Source organism: Mandrillus leucophaeus, unplaced genomic scaffold (genome assembly GCF_000951045.1).
Source record: "Mandrillus leucophaeus isolate KB7577 unplaced genomic scaffold, Mleu.le_1.0 Scaffold191, whole genome shotgun sequence".
NCBI lineage: Eukaryota > Metazoa > Chordata > Mammalia > Primates > Cercopithecidae > Mandrillus > Mandrillus leucophaeus.
This window is the reverse complement of record NW_012101932.1, coordinates 3,795,944-3,803,816: the sequence shown is the minus strand read 5'-3', so window position 1 is coordinate 3,803,816 and position 7,873 is coordinate 3,795,944. Positions and strand designations below refer to the sequence as shown.

General features: G+C 36.9%; 1 pseudogene; it reads right to left on the bottom strand.

Annotated features, from left to right (window-relative positions):
• Positions 1-2,969: 2,969 nt before the first annotated feature.
• LOC105538397 lies at positions 2,970-4,345 on the bottom strand (annotated as a pseudogene).
• Between the last annotated feature and the right edge of the window lie 3,528 nt (positions 4,346-7,873).

The window sequence follows — 7,873 nt, the reverse complement described above, 5'->3', positions numbered from 1 at the left end:
TGTATCTCTATTTCCTGGTACAATGTCTAGATGGAGCATAATAAGCCCAACCAAATATTTGATGAGTGAAACAACACTGGCTCAGTGTCAAGCATTAAATTCCATTATAGGTTTGATTATCACAAATCTAACTATTATTTGCAAAGTTGAGCTTATGACTATGAGGAAATGAATAATGAGACAGATATCATGAAAAAAGGAAAAGTGATTAAAAAGTTACAAAGCATAGAATGAAATAAATCATAGGTTCTAGATGTGCACTGAAATTAAAAGTTTTAAAGAACCTAGGCCCCTATAACAGAAAGTTAAAATTGGAAAATTAATGGATAAGTCGTGGGAATCTGTCCTTGCCAACATTCATTATATTACCTAGAGCCGTCTTGATTTGTCTATTTTAGGTTCTCCTATTTGGGACAGTGGTGGACCACTTGACACTGAAGAAAGCTAAAAATACTCTCTCAGGAGAATGCACACACACACACACACACACACGCACACATACACATAGACACACAGACATGCTTAATTCAGTTTCAGGAAGTACCCAGACTTTCTAAAACTTAGCTATCGAAGAAGGTCCAGTGTACTTCAGGTAGAGAGCCCTCCATGATGTTTGAATTGTCTACATTACAAGTTAAATAAAATGATGGTCTATGAAATCTAGAAATGATTTGGAGAAACAGACCTAGTTTCTCTCCTCACATATTCCACATCCTAAACTAACTTTTGACTGAGGGTTGAATTGTGGCCTCCTCTCCACTACAAATCTATTGAAGTCGTAACTCTGTTACCTCAGAATGTGACCTTATTTGGAAATAGGGTTGCTGCAGATATAATTACTTCGATGAGGTCATACTAAAGTAGAGTGGGCCCTTATCCAATATGACTGATGTCATAGTGAAGAGACACAGAGACAGACGCATGAGGGGAGAACACCAGTGATGATGCAGCTCGAGATTGAAGGGCTGTACCTGCAAGCCCAGGAACACCTGGGGCCATCAGAATGTGGAAGAAGCGAGGGAGGGTCCTACCCCAGAAGTTTAGCAGGGGGTATGACTCTGCCTACACCTTGATTTATGACCTCAAGACTCTAGAACTGTGAGAGAAGAAATTTCTGTTGTTTTAAGCCCTCCACATTTGTGTAAATTTGTTACAACACTCCTAGGAAATAGTGGGACAACACAATCTAGAATTATAATAATTGATTTCAAAGAGTCTGTCATGGTTATTAATAAAAACTTTTATTCTGGAGGTATTCACTAATCTTCACTATGTGAATTCACTGATTTTCAATTTGCCATGTAACATACCCAGATAAATCAAGAATAGGCTCTTATTCTTAGAGAAAAGATAGCCTAAGTTTAATTTAAAATTTACATAGTTGATCGGGGTTTCAATTCTTTCATCAATGAAGTGGATATTAAATGTTTAACATTAAAATTGTCTCTGAGCTCCTCTCAGAGTTTCTATCAGAATTTCTATCAGGTATAGATAATAATTAATTAGTAGTTTATTTGCTAAGGAATTATTTTAAATGAATTGTAGATACTTAACCTAAAAAAGAGAAAACCAGCTCTCTTCAATTAGCTGAAAGGCAATTAACTAGAAGAGTTATTGTTGTGTATGACCTCAAATGATAGACGGGAACTGGCAGAGATGAAATTACACAAAATATACATAAGAATTTGTTAATTATTTTAGCTTTAACAATATATTCTGGCCCTCGAATTAATAAGCTCTTTGTCATAAGACTTGTTTTGCTGAAGAATCATTTGCCAAGATGTCTTTAGGGGTTTCAATCATTCCCAAGTTGGTTGGGAGATCATATCTTTCAAACATTATGGGATCAATAAAGGTATATTTGGAAGATTGATCACTCTGGAGATAAAATGAACTTCAAACCCTGTATCTGTTCCTTAGTAACTATGTAAACTTAATTTCTGAATATCATGTTCCTCTCTTGTAAATACAGATATTAATACCCACATTAAAGTATTATTTTGAATTATAAAATAATGCATACCAAGTGTAGAGTCATTAGTTGACAATAAATGCTGATTCTCTCCTATGCCCTGTAACTCTGTGTGTATTTATATTTGCTATTGTTTACCATGTTAGGATACAAAAATAAACTGCTAAATAAAATTAAAGACCACCATTAAAAAATAATTTAAAACAATTATTCAGAAAGATAAGTAATAAAGTATTACTTACTGCCACATATTAATTTTTATAGTTGTGGGGATGTAGAAGTTTGTCACCAGTCACTCAGATTTGTTCTGTATTTGATCCTTAAGGGGAGCAACAGTACTTTCCTCAGTGCATTTAGAATAGAAAGTCCTGAACAATATTTTAGAGGTATAGGGAAAGAGCAAAGGTTCAAAAACATTGCTAAGCTCTGATCCTTAGAAGCACAAACAAGGTTCTGAATAAGTTGAGAGCAAAACCAGCCTCCAATTATTTTATCTTTAAAAGCAATTACTTCTTCATGACAATTATTTGCATATTTTTAATTTGCAAAAATATTCTCTTTATAGTAAGCATATATGGAGCTGCATACTCAGCTTCTTTAACTGTTGTGTGGTACAATTTTATAGTTATTTTGTTTTCAGATTTCATGTTCTGGATGTGGAAATTAATGTAGCAATAGTCTGCATTTTTTTTTCACTAGAGAAAGGCTGTTTGCCCACAGTTCCTAAAAGCAACATGAAAAAAAAAAAGGCCCATCAATTACCCTTTGCAAAATCTACATATTTTCCTATGCTTTCTCTGTGTAAAACAATGCAAATTACAAAATATTTTAAAATGTATATCTATCCTTTTGGGTGTTAAGTTCTGGTTTGCTGAAGATACTAAATCCTTGTATTTAATTTAATTTAATTTATTTATTTATTTAAACCATGCAAGGAGACTGTTTATTTCCAAAGGATTTTGCAATAAACATAATGAATAGGCTCCAGGCAGCTGTTCTATTCTTCTCCCTCATTCTCATCCTCATAGGAGTCAGTGCCTACTTCCTCCTAATCCTTCTTCAGGGCAGCGATATCCTCCCGGAGCCTTGTAGAACTCACCGTCCTTCATGCCCTCACCAGCTTCCCAGTGTACAAACACTCTCTTGACATGCGTCAGCTCGAACTTGTGGTCCAGGTAGGCCCAGGCCTTGGCGATGGCAGTTGTGTTGCGCAGCATGCGTGTGTCACACTGTACCTTGGCCAGGTCACCTCCAGGCACCACACTGGGTAGTGCTTAGTTGATACCAACTTTGAGGCCTGTGGGGCAGCAGTCCACAAACTGAATGCCGCACTTGGTATTGATGTTGGCAATGGCAGCGTTGATATCCTTGGGTACATCTCTGTGGTACAACAGGCAGTAAGCCATACACTTGCCATACCAGTAAGCCAGATACCCTAAAGTGTCATACCATCACACTTTGCCATCTGGCTGGCCAGCTCAAAGCATGTATTGGCGATCCCTGCCAAAAACAGCTGCTGTGGTATACCTTCTCTGCAGAGATGACTGGCACATAGGTGACCAGGGGGATGTAGATGTGAGTGCAGGCCACCAGGTTGATCTGAAACTCTGTCAGGTCCATGTTGAGGGACTTGTCAAAGTGCAGAGAAGCTGTGGTGGAGGAGATTACTTTGCTAATGAGGCAGTTGAGGTTGGTGTAGGTTGGGCACTCAATGTCCAGGTTGTGGCAGCAATTGTCATAGATGGCTTCATCGTCCACCATGAAGGCACAATCTGAGTGCTCTAGGGTGGTGTGAATGAGTGGTCAGGATGAAGTTATAGGGCTCGACCATGGCTGTGGACACCTGCAGGGCTGAGTAGATGGAGAATTACAGCTTAGATTTTGCCATTGTCACCAGAAAGCTACTCCATCAGGAGTGAGGTAAAGCCAGAGGCAGTGGCCCTGCCAAAGCTGTGGAACACCAGGAAGTCCTGAAGTCCTGTGCACTGGTCCGACAGCGTCCAGATACAGTCCAGCACTGGGTCGTTGATCTCTTTGCCAATGGTATAGTGACCACAGACATCACTGTTGAGAGCATCCTCTTTTGCAGTGATGAGCTACTCTGGGTGGAAAAACTGTCAGTATAGGCCATTTCAGATTTCATCAATGGCCATAGGCTCCAGATCCACAAAACAGCCAGGACACATGTTTTCTAGCACTAATTTCACAGAAGAAGCTGGTGAAAGTGGACTATCCACTTCACCAGTGGTCTTTTCACTGGGCATCTGCCCATCAGTTTGAATCTCATGTTCCAGGCAGTAGAGCTCCCAACAGGTTAGCATTGCCCATCTGGACACCTGCCAGCTCTGCATGGACTGAAATGTATTTACACATGGCAAATGGTGAGTCCCAGAGGTGTGTCTTATGTAGAGTCAGGGTGATGGGTTTCAGTGAGAACTAACCCATCCTTTTAAGGATATTTGTGTCTTGATTTAAAAAGTTTTAATTTTCCTGACACTAAAACATTGGTGTTAAAATGTGCATTTCAAATGTATGTGGGAGAAAAGTGAAAGAAACACTGATTCAGCCTTAACATAAGTGTATCCTAAGACTTCATTTTAGCTCTGCTACGTATTAGTAGTGTGATTCTGGACAAATTATCTAATTTCTCTAAATTTTTGTTTTCTTATTTACGAAAAGGAAATAATATATTTTCCTGCACATCTTAGAATGGTAAATTTAAATTTAATATGCATATAAAATTTATTTGCAAATTATTAAGGGCTAAATTGATAAAAATATTATTTAACATGATATTATATCTTCATGACCAATTTCCATATTTCTATTGTTTCTTTTATGCCTACCTTTGACATAACTTTTACTCATCACCTAAGACAATGAATGATAGGCTTGGTCCATTTTATATCTGGCTTGTTGTTATTTTGAAAGTCTGAAGAAAATAAAGACCCTAATTCACCAAATGAGGAAGATTAATTCCTCATTCAACAAGTTCATTCATTCAGCAAATAATTATCAAGCACCAACTATGTACAAGAACTGTGCTGAGTGATGGGCCTACAACAGTGAAAAATATAGACCAAATTTTTGCCTTCATACTTCCATTTTATGAGGTGAGACATAAACAATCTAAACAAGTAAGAAACTATATATGAGGTAATGATAAATATTAAGGAGTAAAAGCAGAGCAAGAGTGAGTGCTTGTGGATGCAAGTTTATGTAGGGTGACTAGGAAAGGTTTGCTGAGTAGGTCATATTTGAGTAAAAATCTGCAGTGATAAAAGTGAGGGAGTGACCCGTGCAGCTATCTGGGACAACAGGGTTACAAGCAGAAGGAACAATGTATACCAAAGCTCCAAGGCAGAAGCATATTGGCGTATTATAGGCAGAGAGAAGGCCAGTGCACCTGGTGAAGGGTGAATAAGATGAAAAGCTGTAGGAGATGAGTTTGGATAGGTAAGTGGAAGAGGCAGATGACCTACAAGCTGTCAGCCATTGTTAGAATTTAGGCTTCTGTGAGAGATAGGAAGTCATTTGCTGGTTTCATACAGAGAAAAAACAGGATATGACCATTGTTTTAACATGATCCCTCTGGTTACTCTTCCTGGAACACAGTGAAGAAGATCAAGGTGAAACAAGGACATCATTTAAGAGGCCATTTAAATAATTATTGGCTTGGACCAAGATTTTCACATGAAGGTAGTAAAATTGGTGAGATTCTGAATATGTTTTCAGGATACAGTTGTCAGAGTTTGCTGATGGATTAGTCATTGAATATAAAAACAAAGTGAAGAATGAGGAATATCTCTAAGAATCATAGCCTGAGCAATATAAGAACAGTATTACGATTTTCTCAGATGGGAAACAAAACGAGAGTCCTATTTAGGAGAATATCAGTTCCTCAGTTTTGGACATTAAAAGTGATTTATTACCCATATCGTAACCACACACTTTCGCCTGGGTTCTCACTTAGGACCACAGGCAAACATTCTTGACTTCTAGTGAGAAGCCTTGAGTCAACAAATAGAGGAATTCCCAAAGCATGGAGTTATTTCATTTTATTATTTTATTTTATTTTTGCCATAAGAGCCAGGCTTCCAGCTTTCACCATATAAATAGCAATGGAAAAAAACCCGGTGGTTATAACTCATTTCCCTATCAAGCCTTCAATCAATATGCTCAGCCATAAACAGTAGCCTGTCTCACCAGAAAGGCAATAGTCAGAACCAGCTGCCCACATCTTTAAAAGTCCAATACCTCTAAGTTGCAAATTTGAGGTAACCCTGGAAAATTCACAGAACTCTCTGTTCTTCAACTAAATAGGAAATAACACACTCTGTGATCTACCTTTGTTACAGGGTTACTGTAAGGATCAAATAAGACAAAATATACAATAATGCTATATAGGCATAGTCATGACTGTTTAACAACAAAAACCATAGTGAGACTTTTTTTTTTTTTTTTTGGCAAGTAGACACTTATCAGCTGTAAATGGTAGGATTGGAAGAATATAAGTTGTTTTAAAAAAAACAATAATCAGTTCCAAGCAAGTTGCTTTTTTACTGATACATAATATTTATAGATATTTATGGATACATGTGATATTTTGTTACATGCATATAATTTGCAACTATCAAACCAAGATGTTTAGGATGTCCATCACCTCAAGAATTTATCATTTTTATGTATTGGGCTCATTTCAAGTCCTTTTTTCCAGCTATTTTGAAATATGCAATACATTTTTGTTCACTGTAGTTATTCTACTATCTAATAGTAGAACTTATTCTTTCTATCTGACTATTTTTTTTGTACCCATTAACCAACCTCTCTTCACTACCCTCCTCCTACCCACATACTCTTCCCAGTTTCTAGTGTCTATGATTCTACTCTCTACCCCTATGTGATCAACTTTATTACCTACTACATATGAGTGGGAACATGCAACATTTCTCTTTCTGTGCCTGGCTTATTCCAGTTGCAATCATGTTACTGCCAATAATAGGATTTCAGTCTTTCTTATGACCAACTAGTATTCCACTACATATATACAGCCCATTTTCTTTATTATTTATCTATGGATGAACACTTAGATTAAGTTCATATCTTTGCTATTGTGAGTGGTGCTGCAATAAACATAAGGGTGGAGTTATCATTTTGATATACTAATTTCCTTGCCTTTGGATATATACCCAGTAGTGAGTTTGCTGGATCATATGGAGTTTTTGGAAAAGTCTCCATACTGTTTTCAGTAGAAGCTGTACTAATTTACATTCTCACTAACAATGTTTAAGAGTTTCATTTTCTTGACATCCTCACCAGCATCTGTTATTTTTTTGTATTTTCTATAATAGCTATTCTGACTGGGGTAAGATGATATTTCATTGTGATTTTTATTTGCATTTCCCTGCATTAGTGATGTTGAGCATTTTTATATACCTCTTGGCACAGGTACATCTTCTTTTGAGAAAGTCTATTCATGTCCTTTGCCCATTTTTTAATGGGATTATTATTTCTTTCCTGTTGAGTTGTTTGAGTTCCTTGAATTTTCTGGATATCAGTCCCTTGTTGGATAAGTAGTTCTCAAATATTTTCTCTCATTCAACAGGTTGTTTCTTCATTCTTTTAATTGTTTCCTTTGCTCTGCAGAAGAATCTTAGTTTACATTTGCCCCATTTGTCTATTTTTGTTGTTGTTGACTGTGTTTTTGAGGTCTTAGCCACAAAATCCTGTCTAGACCAATGTACTGGAATATTTCCTCTGGGTCTTATGTGTAAGACTTTAATCCATTTTGGGTTTATTTAAGTGAAAGGTAAGAATCTAGATTCATTCATCTACATATGGATATCCAGTTGTCCCAACACAATTTATTGAAGAGGGTGTCATTTTCCCAGTATAAGCTAT